The sequence below is a fragment of the Papio anubis genome, chromosome 7 (genome assembly GCF_008728515.1).
Source record: "Papio anubis isolate 15944 chromosome 7, Panubis1.0, whole genome shotgun sequence".
Classification (NCBI taxonomy): Eukaryota; Metazoa; Chordata; class Mammalia; order Primates; family Cercopithecidae; genus Papio; species Papio anubis.
Genome location: NC_044982.1, coordinates 52,187,457 through 52,200,919, shown reverse-complemented (window position 1 = coordinate 52,200,919; position 13,463 = coordinate 52,187,457). Strand labels below are relative to the sequence as shown.

At 40.7% G+C, this 13,463-nt stretch overlaps 1 long non-coding RNA gene across 2 annotated transcripts in view; it reads right to left on the bottom strand.

Moving 5' to 3' along the window:
• Positions 1-489: 489 nt before the first annotated feature.
• The window catches only part of LOC116275722, a 71,106-nt gene continuing 58,132 nt past the window's right edge, over positions 490-13,463 (bottom strand). For both annotated transcript variants that reach the window (XR_004184912.1, XR_004184911.1), the window contains exon 3: positions 490-953. This is a non-coding gene — a long non-coding RNA (uncharacterized LOC116275722). The remainder of the gene's footprint in view (positions 954-13,463) is intronic.

Genomic DNA, 13,463 nt, shown 5'->3' with positions numbered 1-13,463 from the left:
ATAATGTGGGTGGGTTTGTAATGAACAAGATTCCCACCTCTTGCTGTCTGCTTTACTTTCTAAGTCAGCCCCTGGGCCTGCACACAATCCCCCCCCCCCCCCCCCGCCTTTGTTATTTTATCCAGCAATAAAGCCCCGCGCCCAGGGCCACACATGGGGCTGAGATGAACATCACAGGCCCAAGCTTTGTGGAAAATGGTCTTTCAGCAGCAGCATCTGGCTTCTTGGCATGCTCCCCCAGCTGTTGCGCTGACAGCTCTGAAGTTGCTTTTTACTCTGTCATATGGTTCGGCTGCTAATGGGCTGTCTCTTCTTGCTTGTCCTCCTCTGGGTCATTTTTCTTTTCAAACTCACATTGAATTCCAAGAAAATTGTACACCATGACTCCCCTGCAGGGAAGGCCCCATCCCTAGTTGTCATGGCATTCAGAGAGAGCTGGGCATCCCACATGGGGTAAGTAGTCCCAACGCTTGAAGGGGAAACATCTAATTATACCGCCTGCTACATTTATTCAAGGATGAATTGGTGATTGGGTAACTTGACAGCCACAGGTGGCAGACTAATATAAAGCATTATTTGTCTTGGTGTTTACACAGGACCCATTGCCATAGTACCCAGGGCTTACACAGGCACATAATTTTGACACAAAAGGCCACAACTAACTTCTCACAATTGGCAATGCTGTTGGATTCCAAGTATTTTCTTCTCTCAGTGCCAATCTGAATACCCAAATGTGAAATATAGCACGTGCGAGTGGCTTCTGGGACTCTGAGCTCTCACATCTGCAGTCTATGGAGTCTCTGCATGTGGAGTAACTGACCAGACAAGGGCGAGATGTCCAAACAGGAGCCTGGTTTCCTGAAACTCTCTGAGTGGCGAAGAAACCAGCATGCAGTTGGCTTCCAATCTGGCCCTTCTGGAGATACTCAGAGTCCAAATGAGCCCACAATGACCTATAAAAAGAAAAGAAAAATCATGGAACCAACCCAAATGCCCATCAATCAATGAGTGGATAAAGAAACTCTGGTATAGATATACAATGGAACACTACTCAGCCATTAAAAAGAATGAATTAACAGCATTTGCAATGACCTGGATGAGATTAGAGACTATTTTTCTAAGTAAAGTCACTCAGGAATGGAAAACCAAACATCCTATGTTCTCACTGATATGTGGGAGCTAAGCTATGAGGACACAAAGGCATAAGAATGATACAGTGAACTTTGGGGACTTGCGGGGAAGAGCCGGAGAGAGGCAAGGGATAAAAGACTACAAATATGGGCCGGGCACAGGGGCTCACACCTGTAATCCCAGCACTTTGGGAGGCCGAGGTGGGTGGATCACCTGGGGTCAGGAGTTTGAGACCAGCCTGGCCAACACGGTGAAACCCCATCTCTTCTGAAAAAAAAAAAAAAAAATTAGCCGGGTGTGGTGGCAGGTGCCTGTAGTCCCAGCTATTCGAGGGGCTGAGGCAGGAGAATCAATTAAACCCGAGAGATGAAGGTTGCAGTGATCCAAGATCGTGCCACTGCACTCCAGCCTGGGCAACAGAGTGAGACTCCATCTAAAAAAAAAAAAAGAAAGACTAAAAATATGGTGCTGCTTGGGCGATGGGTGCACCAAGTTCTCACAAATTTCTGCTAAAGAATTTACTCATGTAACTAAATACCACCTGTACCCCAATAATTTATGGAAAAATAAAATTTAAAAAGAAAAAAAATCAGCTAAATGTGCACCTGATTTTCATGGGTCCACGGTCAGTGCTGTTACATACAGTTAAGCAGGCTGAGCACTGCTCAACTCCAGACAGCACTGTATGCAGAGGCTACAACGTGAAGAGTGTCCCCACTTTTGTACAACACAGTGGCCCTGCTCTGGGTAAAAAGATAACTAAGGAATACGGGCAAGGACAAACAATCACAAATTTAAATCCCCAAATGTAAATAACAGAAAGCTGTAAGGATATTTTTATAATATAAAATGCAAATCCCGGAAATAAGTGTAAATGAGTTTCTGGAGTGATGAAAGAGAGTTGATGTAATCCTAAAAGGTGGGATCGTTTCTGGTAAAGTGGAATAAAAAGACAATGGCTTGCCAAGAAAGAAAGAGAAGACAATGTGACATGATAGCAGCAATGCAGAGCCTAAAACAAAATCATAGTAATGAAGAAGTTGGAGTTATCTCTTCGGGAGGAATCTTAGGGGCACCTAGAGTATTTGATGAGGTTACTGGAACCTAGCTTTCTTTCTGCTCCCTCATTCTTTCATCTATCACTGTCGTCCAACTCCATTCATGCCTTCAATGAATACATGTTTGAATTCCCCAAGTGAGGGCCTACGGAGAACCTAATATGAGTAAGAGAAGATCTCTGTCTTCAGGAGGTCAAAGTCTAACAGGGCAGTTAAGGCAAGTATATACGAAGGTATGGGGCAGCACGGGACCATTGCCTTACATGGTACAAAGTGCCACTGGCATCCTAGGGAAAGAGAGGTCGCTTCCAACAAGGGTAAGGAGGGAAGTCTTCAGAGAAGAAGTGGCGCTTGAAACTTAATCTTAAACAACTATTAGGATGTCAGCTGGCGGAGGTGATGGAGAACACATTTCAAGCAATCAGCACCACATGAATAAAGGCACAGATGTCACAAAGCACGTTCAAGGACAGTTTGCTTAGAATAAAAGAACTCAAGGGGGGAACTTAATGCAATTTAACACTGGAAAGTTAGGCTGAAGAATACTGTTAAAGACCTTGGATGACAAACTAGGGAGTCCAAACATTCTTTTGAGTCCATAGGAAGAAAGTGATTGTTATTATTCATATTGTATTTAATTGAGCAGAGAATGAGGTAATCAGAACTGAGCTTTAAAAGAGGCTTTATCTGGCAGCAAAGTCCTTATCCATCAGAGAAAGTGGAGACTAGTAGCCACCGGACAAATTAGCAGGTGGGAGGCAGCAAGGGGCTGAACTGCTGCCATGGCAGTGGGAATGGAAAGTTTGGGTTGGATGCCAACACAGCTAGGTAACCTTCTGGATAGGGCAAGCAAAAAGGAGAAGAGAAAAGAACAAGCTGAGGTCTTAAGTCTGACAGAAGAGAAATGTGGTTACTAACTGGAGTGAGCAGAAGAGACATGATTTTCACTTTCACACATTAAACTTGAGATCTGGTGGAATATCTAGGTGGAGACACTCATCTGGAAGCTGGAATTGTGCTGGAACTGGTATGAGAGGTTGGATTGGAGGAGATGGGTTTTGGGGTCCTGCAGTCCTAACATCAAGCCCTGGCTCTACCTCTAGCACACTCTATTCAAGTTATTTGGGGCAAGTTAGTAACCTCGCTAAGTCTCAGTTAACTCATCTGCAAAATGGGGATAAGAAAAGTATTAATACCCCCAGCATTGTTGTGAATATTAGATGAAATAATGGATGTCAGCACAGTGCCTAGTGCACACTATGCCTGCAATAAACAATGCCTATTGCTATTTTTTCTATCAGTCATTCCCTTCATTTCAGGGACTAACTCAGTTCTTAATACTGTACCACAGCTGCCTTCCTGCCCTTGTGTCACTTGGGGTCTTTGTGGGGACTGGGCATGTAGCCCTCCTGCCTTCCTCTGTCCTCTGAAATCTGGGCCACCCTGGGTCTTGTCTGATTCACCCAGCTCATGAGCCCTTAGCTCTTCCCTCTGACATGGTCAAGGTTTGATAAATGCCATGTGCCTCAAACGTGCCTTCTGCCACAGATCCTAACCCTGAATTCCCAGTCCACTGCTGCCCACATCCTGCTGTGAAGATCATTTTCTAATCTGAGATCAAAATGAGGGGAAATGGGCCCACGTCTCAGCCAAAAGGGTTTGACTTCAAGTCTTAGACAATATATTTCCTTATTATAAAAGTTGTAAAACATTGGGATAAAGTTTCGGTTTTACTACCCCCACCCTCATGCTCCCCATAGCACTTTGTCCATCTCTTTATGACAGAATTTATCACATTATGTTAGAGTTGGTTGTTGATGTGACTGCCTCCCCTGCCGAGCCATGGGCTCCTCCGGGGCAGGGACCAAACCTTATTCATCTTTGTTCTCCGAGTCTGCCATAGGTGTTCAATAAATACTGAAAGAGAGTTAGCAACAGCTTACATCTGTGTAGTTCCTTATGTTTTGCAAAGGCCGCTGAGGGAGATGGTGGAATCTGGCTCTAGAATGCTAAGCTATAATTTTTCCCTTGTTCAACGCACCTTGAGTAAGTGTAGCCATCAAAATGGGAAGAAATAACAGGACCACATGCCAGTTTTAAAAAGCAGCAGTTCCCATACTTTTGAGTTTCACTAATCAGTTTTTTAAAATAAGCTTTAAAAGCTTATTTTGAGGGTAGCAACATGGCGTACCAAATACTTATTTTGCCAAATAGATACATTAAAAAAAAATCAACTGCTTCTCTCTTCATTTCACAAAAGGAAGAAGATTTTAAGCCTCCACTCTCCAGAAAGGGATTGACATAAACTTAAACCCAGAATAAACCTAAGCTTTAGGAGAAGCTAGGGCACTGGTCTGTTTTTTCCTCATCTCACCAAGGACAGTGGCCTGGTCCTGGCGCCCTGGCCTATGTTGGGACATCCACAGGTCAAAGCAGTGTCCCAGACTGAGGTATTCCTGGGAATCTGAAATTGCTCTGTTTTTTTCATTTTTTTTTATTGTGGTAAAATATACAACATAAAATGTACTATTTTAAACAATTCTAAATAAAATTTAGTGACATTTAAGTACATTCAAATTGTTTTGCAACCGTCACTACCACCTGTCTCCAGAACTTTCTCATCTCCCCCATCTGAAACTCTATCCATAAACACCAACTCCCATACCCCTATCCCTCAGCCCTAGGAAACCATCATCCTACTTTCTGTCTCCATGATTTTGGCTACCCCTAGGTACCTCCTGTAAGTAGAATCATACAATATTTGTCTTCTTGTGACTGGCTTATTTCACTTAGCAAGAAATTTTCAAAGATCATCTATGTCGTAACTTGTCAGGATCACCTTCCTTTTTAAGACTAAATTATATTCGTGTGTGTGTGTGTGTGTGCATGTATACACCACAACTTGCTTATCCATCCATTGATGAACATGTGAGTCGTTTCCACCTGTTGGCTACCATACTCGATAAGAACTTTAATTTTTTTCCCATGACAACAATCTCAGATGTATAATATAGGCAGATTCTGAATCATCTTGCTAGTGTCTTACAACTGAGCCCAGGTCTGGAATTGCCGTGCCTGGCGTCTGCTTCTGCCTTCCCTTGGCACGTGCTCCACATGTGGCAATCTCAAGGTACTTCACGTTTAAACACACTGGTGGAGGAATAAAGTCATCACAAGACTCACAGTAACATAGACATGCAGTGCTCAAAAGAACTTTTGCTACAACAGTCTGTATTCTGCTTATAGTGTGAACTAATGTGTTGGGTGGCCCCACCTTTGCACATCACTATGTGCAAAGTATGATAGGAAATAACCAACAGAAAAAAATTTCTAGACCCAATTCTAAGAAGCATTGAATAAAATACTCATTTGATGCAGATTTCAATGCACTTCAATGCTAATTGTACCTTCTAGTGCAGAAGACACCTTCCCATCATTAACTGATGCCTCATTCAAATTGGCATTGGAAAAACTGACTTCCAGCAAAACTTGGCTTTCATAGGAAGTCTGACATTTCTAACCTAGTAAACAAAGCCCTGAAGTTATTCATCTTTTTCTCATAACTTACTAGCATGTACAGAAATTTTCTGAACTAGCACCATTGAAGTTAAATCCTTTAATTTAATACAAATTAAATATAGGGTTCAGTCTCAAATTTGTGCTTCTACTGTTAGCCAGTGATTTGGGATTTAGCAAAGTGATATCATCCACTCTATTTGATAAATATTATTTTGAATAGTACTGGCTTTGTAAGCATAAGGAATGTATATCCAAACTTGATTTGCATATATAGTATAATAATAAAAAGGATGTTAGTCAATAGCGGAATGCACAAAGACAATGTCGTCCCTTTAAAAGAGTTCCATGCATTTCTCAGGTTGTAGAGGCATTGGTCTCAAGCTCTATCCCTGGAATGCTTCCCCTCGTGTAAGAAGCAGTGGGGCAGGTCAAACTAATTAAGTGTTCCTAAAAGCAGAGCTCACCAAATACCGTAGCTGCAGAATAACAACACCAAGAGTCAGCCAGCAGCTTAGAGTGGTGCACCAAGGGGAATGACCCCGGCAGACACCAAGTTAAAAGCTCCTATTTCATGTCCTCTAAGTAGCTCTTTCCTTTCAAGCTGCGACCTCTACCGCAGCCAGGGAGAATGACATCTTTTCCCTACTCCAGTGAGTAAGCACTCTCTCCTCCAGCTTCTGGGCCAAATTGCAACCAAACAATCTATCAGGCACTCCCATGGGATAGTCAGACATTTGCCCTTCGATCTATAACACAATTTGACCTTTTTTATGCGGAGGTAAACACCACGTGTCACCTCTGAAAACTCAGCCTTGGAGTCAAGCACATCTGGAATCAGCCTATAAACGTAGTCCTGAGATTAATGTTGAACAAGAAGGAAGGCTAAGGTATTCCGCTTCTGATTTCCACTTACTGACAATTCCCACTTAGCAGCAATGTTCGCCTTCCACATGTGGACACCTGAACACTTCCCCCGTCAAGAACACCATGCTTACACTGGCTGAAAACAAGCGTCAGAACACCTTGGAATCCAGTTTAGCTTCCTTTGAACCCCCAGCATGTGCTTTTGCATATCTCTGCCCTCCAAGGGCAGAATCGGAAGTGATGAAGCAAGAGTTCAAAAATGTTCAGCTGCATAGTATTCCCAATGAGGCTCACTCACACGGTCACCTGCACAGCATCCCCAACGAGGTTCACTGACACGGTCACCTGCACAGCATCCCCAACGAGGCTCACTCACACGGCTACCTGCACAGCATCCCCAACAAGGCTCACTCACACGGCTACCTGGGGTACATTTCGAGACTCTATTTTCACTGCTTATCATTATGACCACAAGTTCTAGTGTTTCAGGGTAGGAATTGGGACCAAAATTGAAATCCTAGAAACTCACAAATGCACAGAAAATGTTCAAAGTTGCCATCTTCTCCAGAAACGTTATACTTCCAAGAAACCAAAAATAGAAAGAGAAGCATGTAAGTGTCTTGTCTTGAGGCCAATTAAAGTAAGTCTACATTCGGTGGAACAGCAAGTAACGCCATATAAAACCCTCATTGCACAAAAATGACCTCCCTGTTAATATATGGAAATGAGCCTCATAGATCCAGAGTTCAAAACACAGATTGTCGGCCGAGTGCAGTGGTTCATGCCTGTAATCCTTTGGAAGGCTTACAGGCATGAACCACTGCACTTTGGAAGGCCAAGGTGGGTGGATCTTTTGAGCCCAGGAGTTCGAGAACATGGTAAAACCCTGTCTCTACAGAAAATTTTAAAAACTAGTCAGATGTGGTGGTGCCTGTGCTCCCAACTACTCGGGAGGCTGAGGTGGGAGGATTACTTGAGCCCAGGAGGTCAAGGTTGCAGTGAGCCATGATCATACCACTGCACTCCAGCCTGGGTGACAGAGTGAGACCCTGTCTCAAAAAAAAAAAAAAAAAAATACAGATCATCACTAACCCTAGTTATATAACTAACATGTTGCACTAACCCTAGTTATATAACTAACAGCACTGACCACAGAAGATGCCCTGTTGAGAATGAGGAAGACTACTTCCCAGGAAGATTGTTTCACATTAAATGTAACGTATTTCATGTCATACCTAAGCACAATTTGGGGGGATTCCACATTTGTACATACTGCATTATTTAAATAGTGCCTCTTAGTATCAGCTCCTGCAGTGCGTGCCAGAATTTAACAGCACAATGCGATTGTATCATAAACATCCTGGCCCTCCTCACTTTACCTCTGAAACCAGTTTTGGTGACTGACCTGCTTTCTTGGAGGCCTTATCAGCCTCTTCTCTCCTTCCGATTGTGGATCTGATCTCCTGCCTGACATTCCTGTGTTTAGACTGTCTGGCCAAGGGCACTTCCCTTCGCTGCTTAACAAACAGGTTTCCGCAGCCTGTGGAATTTCTTGTTTGTTTGTTTGTTTTCGACACAAGGCTGAGTGTACCACTTTCTGGGAAGTTTCTAGTTGTTTCAGGGAATTCCTAGTTTTTTCAGGGAGCTGAGCTTCCCGTTTTTCTAGGTGAGTGTCCCAAAGTTAATGTGTGAGATCAGCTGAATCATAAAAACAATTCTGGCCTTCAAGAAAATTTTGCTTGCCTTTATGTTTGATAAGAGTGAACAGGAAAGAAAATAAAATTCCTCCAAACCCATGCCATTTCTCATGTTCTTGCCCCAACTTCAATCCATCCAAAGTAATGCCAATTCGTCTTCCAATAGAACACCATTAGGTGTTCCTAATGTACTCTTTTCACTAACAAAGATTAGAACTTCACTCCTACCTTGGTACCTGTAACTAAATATAACACAGTAATCCATCTTCCTATTGCAATGCTTTTCTGTTTTATTCTTTTCCTTTGGGCTTTCCTCTTACACATGGAATTTAAATACACGAACACATATTCCTGTGCACCTCCGAAATCCAGCTTCACTTTATCAGCTTCTTCCAAGAAATGGAACACTGTATCCCATAAACAGGACGGGTAAGGGCATATCGGAGACAACCTTTTCTTTGGCTGCCTTTCAAAAAGTTGTTTAAAACAAGATATGCTCTTTAACTGGAAAAAGGCATTACACAGGATAACCTTAGAAAGCAGCCACTTGCTTGCCCAACTAATATCACCACACAACTCCATAACTTTGTGTGGAGTGTTGTCTTCAATTACAGGCCAGAAGCATGCCAGCCAATGGCTAAATTAAGAGGAAATTAATTTCAATGTGAGAAGACCATATTGAAATGTCATGCTGAATATGACTATAGAGAAACACTTGACAAGTGTCTGATCATTATGAAAAGAATAATGCAAAACTCTTAATTCTATAAGATACAAGATTCCAGCTATTGTCAGTTAATCTCACTAACTGATTTCCAACAGCAGTATCTACCCTGGACTTTGCTAGGTTTAATCAATGAATTGTCCAGAGTCACCCACACCGTCCCTTTACTCCCCCAGAACAATGACCATATTTTGTGAAAGAAAGATGATCATTTATTTCACAAATTTCAATTTCGATGCAATTGAAACATGTTTTTTGTCTAGGCAGGACTAACTAGAACCTTAGCCACTAACACCGTAACACTAGATTTACCTAGCTAAACCAACCAAATCAGATGCCATCTCCTCAACAAGCAAATGCAACAGCCTTTATATTCACAACCTGTTGAAATAGACATGTAAGCAAATCCAGATACAAGTCAATAAGCAAAAATACAGACCAGGACTCAATAGAGTGGGTCCACAGATACATAATATCTAATAAAAAGTGACAGCACTTTTTATTAGATAAAAAGAACACATACTTCATTTGCAGTTTGCTCCTTCTGTGCTAAGAAAGCTTGTGAAGAATTTTGTGAGCTGAAGTATTTTAAGCTAACTGCAAGGCTGCCAAATGCAGTTTTTGCAGAATTCCTCTACTAAGAGTGTAGTGTCAATGTTACCGTGGAATCCAGAAGGATGGATTCTGTTAACTACTCCCCCAGGTACTCCCACCATCACCAGATGTTAAGATAATGATCAGCACATCTTGTTCTCCAAAGCTTGAGCTCCACCGAAATCAGCACGGAATTTCTGTCTATTTCAAGCATGTTCAAATAGCGTCACTAGAAGGGGTTCCCTCGTGGTGGGAAATAACTGCGGTTTGAGTCTATAGTGAAAACTTGACTTGGAACCATCTCCTTGAGTAAAAGTGGCCCTTCCCATTACTGTTGCTTCATGCCCTGTTACATCTTTCCTAATTCAGCCATCACCACGGACTCACCCTCTGACCAAAACAAAACTGATTACCATGGCCTAGGTTCCCATCTGCAATGTGGAGCAATGGTGATCCCTCCCAACTTTCAGGAAGAGCAAAGAGCTGCAGGCTGCCTGTTCCATGTCAGTAATTATTTGAATAATAAAGATCCCTATTTTACGTTTACGTTCTTAATCCATGAAACTCAAAATGCACAATGTGCTTGGGGTTAATAAATCCTTCCAACATCTTTCGGAAACACCGTATTATCATTCCTTACAACTGTATGTTTGTATGGAAGAGAAGTGATTTACTTCACAACATACAATGAATCCATGGGAAAAAAAATAATAATAACTTTAAATCCTTTTACCATTCTCATCTGTCCTACTTTCAGAGTGTAGGAATTTAATGGGCAAGCGTTTATCCCAATGTTAGCCTCTCCCCATGAGTCTTCTTTAAAAATACCTAACCTAATCAAGCTTTTATCACAATGAAAGAAATACTCAAAGCATGATTTATACACAGAATCAAACCCTAACTCTAAAACTAAAAATGTGTCAAATTGCTGAAAATTAAATTCAGAATTTTTATTTTTATAAAAAGACCTGCAAACTGGTCACCCTAACCTCCCCACCCTTAGGAAATTCAGTGCCCAGTGCTTCCCTATAAATAGTTGTCAATAAACACAACTGCTGCAAATGTATTCAGTAAATGTTAAGGTCAAAGGCCTTCACTGTTTATTGCCTTGTAAACTCAAAGACAAGTGAATTTATTGCTTGAATGAGTTTCAGGGTATTGGCCTTCATAAAAGTTCTGAATCCCAGGTACAAAATGCTCCATCAACTCACACCAAAGCTATTCTGCACAAAACTTAAAGACCGCCCACCACTGGATTCATAATTCAAACACGTCTTGGAAAGTGTATTGTTTGCCATGTTGCATAGATCCCCATGGATTAGTGCTGAATCGTGCCTGTCATTATTACAAGAACTGGCTTCAGCCAAACTATAAATTGCTGTTGCTTCTTAAATAATATCACATATTAGCCTACCAATGTAAACTCTCCAAAATATAATAGAAAAGATGTCAAGAATGGGAGAGTTTCTAATTTTTTTCTAGTCTTCCCAGAAGGAAAATGTCCCAAAACTCCTTTATATAATCTTTGTCAAATTTAAAAGGAAAGGACAACGTTCATATCAGATCACATAAGAGTGTATGGGCTACTTCAGAAAATTAAATTTTCATATTATTCAAACACTAATTTTTTCAATGTTTCAACATGCCATTTGGCAGCTTTATATATCTGTGTAGCGCCCTAGGAGAGGTTGCAAAAGGAGAGATCATAAGACAATTATTGGATAGTGCTACCTTTAAAAATTCCTATAAAAGATTTATGAAAGAAGTTCAAATTTATAATTTAAAAATTGGTATATAATTGTGTTCACACTTCATTGGTCTTTGTAAATATTTTCTTTACCATATAGATATTTTAAAGTTGAATTAATTTCTATGAGTAAAGCCTAACTGTGGGCTCCACGACTGCTGAGCTTTACCATCTTGATTGTGGACCAAAGCAATGTAATATACAAAGGCTATGGTAGTAATACCAGGAATGCCACATTTACCAGGAGGTTCAAAATCAAATACAAAACTCAAACCACTGATGGTAAAAATAAAATTACCTAGACTTCTGATACTCTTTCTGTTGTGATAGCTATGGCTTCCAAAGAGTGTTGCTGAAATCCTCCCTTGTATAAGCCTGAATTAAAATGACATTAAATATCTTTCAACTGTCAAAATGTAGAGAATTTTTACATTCACACATATACTAATCACACTGCAAAATGCAGGCTTGGGCTTACTGTTGGATTAAGTCATTTTTTGACGTTACACGGGGAAAAGTTGAATTTTCTATCTACTTTCTCTCAGGTGAAGTACTAGATTATATCACTTCCATCCTTAATAAATTCCCTTCATCCTAACATATATTAAACTACTCTCCAATTTTCTATGAAGCATGGTCTTAATCAGGAATTCCTTCTCATATATTAGATCATAATAACATAACTGGAAAATATTAAGGTACATTTTTCCTATTTCTAATCAAATGAGTTCAATGAAAGTTAGCTATATTAGATGACTTATAAAATATCCTATGCACAAAGGGAATGCATTCTTTAAGAAACATTTGTTTAGGAATCTACTCTGCATTTCTGAGATAATTAAGACAGGATCCCTGCTCTCAAGGAATTGAGAGACCACCAGGGTGGGGAGTCTGGTGTGAAAACAAATGATCACAATGTACTATGACAGCCACAGAGGAACTTCATATAACCGGGAGAGTTTAGAGGTGGCAAGGCAAAGCAGGAGGTGATAACTCTGCCTGTGCATCCTTTTTCTTTTTTAATTACTAATACCTCATCACCCCATGAAATAGTCACATAATGAATTGACTCAAATCCAAATTATTTTCATGCAAAAAAACCTTTCTATTTATCTAGGACAAGATGGAAATAATAAATATTCATGGTGTTTACAAGTATGGAGTCTCTACACAAGCTGAAATGAGTCATCTTTTAGAAGACTATGACTTCTGGAAGGTAGCCTAAAAATTCTACTCCTTTTATTCTTTAAAATGTTGTATGTGTTAGGCATTTATTTTAGATATATGAAAACCATGTTCATGCTAAACCTGTACACGAATACTCATAGCAACTTTATTCATAATAGCCCAAAACTGGAAACAACATAAACGTCCTTAAATGATTAAACAAACTGTGGTACATTAATACCATGGAATATGACTCAGCAATAAAAAGGAGCAGACTGTTGATAGGCATAATAACTGGAATGACTATCCAGGGATTATGCTGAGTCCAAAAAAAAAAAAAAGCTAATCCTAAAACATTACATAGTATATGATTTCATGTATACAACCTTTGTGAAGTGACAAAATTTTAGGAATGGAGGACAGATTAGTAGTGGCCAGGGGTTAAGGAAAGGTGAGGGCATGGGCAGGATAGAGGTGGGTGTGGCAATAGAAGAGCAACATGAGGGATCCTTGCAGTGATGGAACTGTTCAGGGTCTAGACATAGTGGTGGAACATGAACACACATGACGAGATTGTACAGAACTAAACACATGAACACATATGCATGCACATATGCACACACATACAGGTGAGCACAAATAAAGCTGGGGAAATCTGAACAAGATGGGTGGATTGTATTATTGTTAACACCCTGGTTATGATATTATACTATAGTCTTTTGCAAAGTGCTACCATTGTGGGAAACCGGCAAAGATTACGTGGTATCTCTCTTGATACGGTTTGGCTGTGTTCCCACCCAAATCTCTAATTGTAGTTCCCATAATTTCCATGTTTCATGGGAGGGACCCCATGGGAGGTAATTGAATCATGAGAGGAGGTCTTTCCTGTGCTGTTCTCGTGATAGTGAATACATCTCATGAGATCTGATGGTTTTATAAAAGGGAGTCCCCCGCGCAAATTC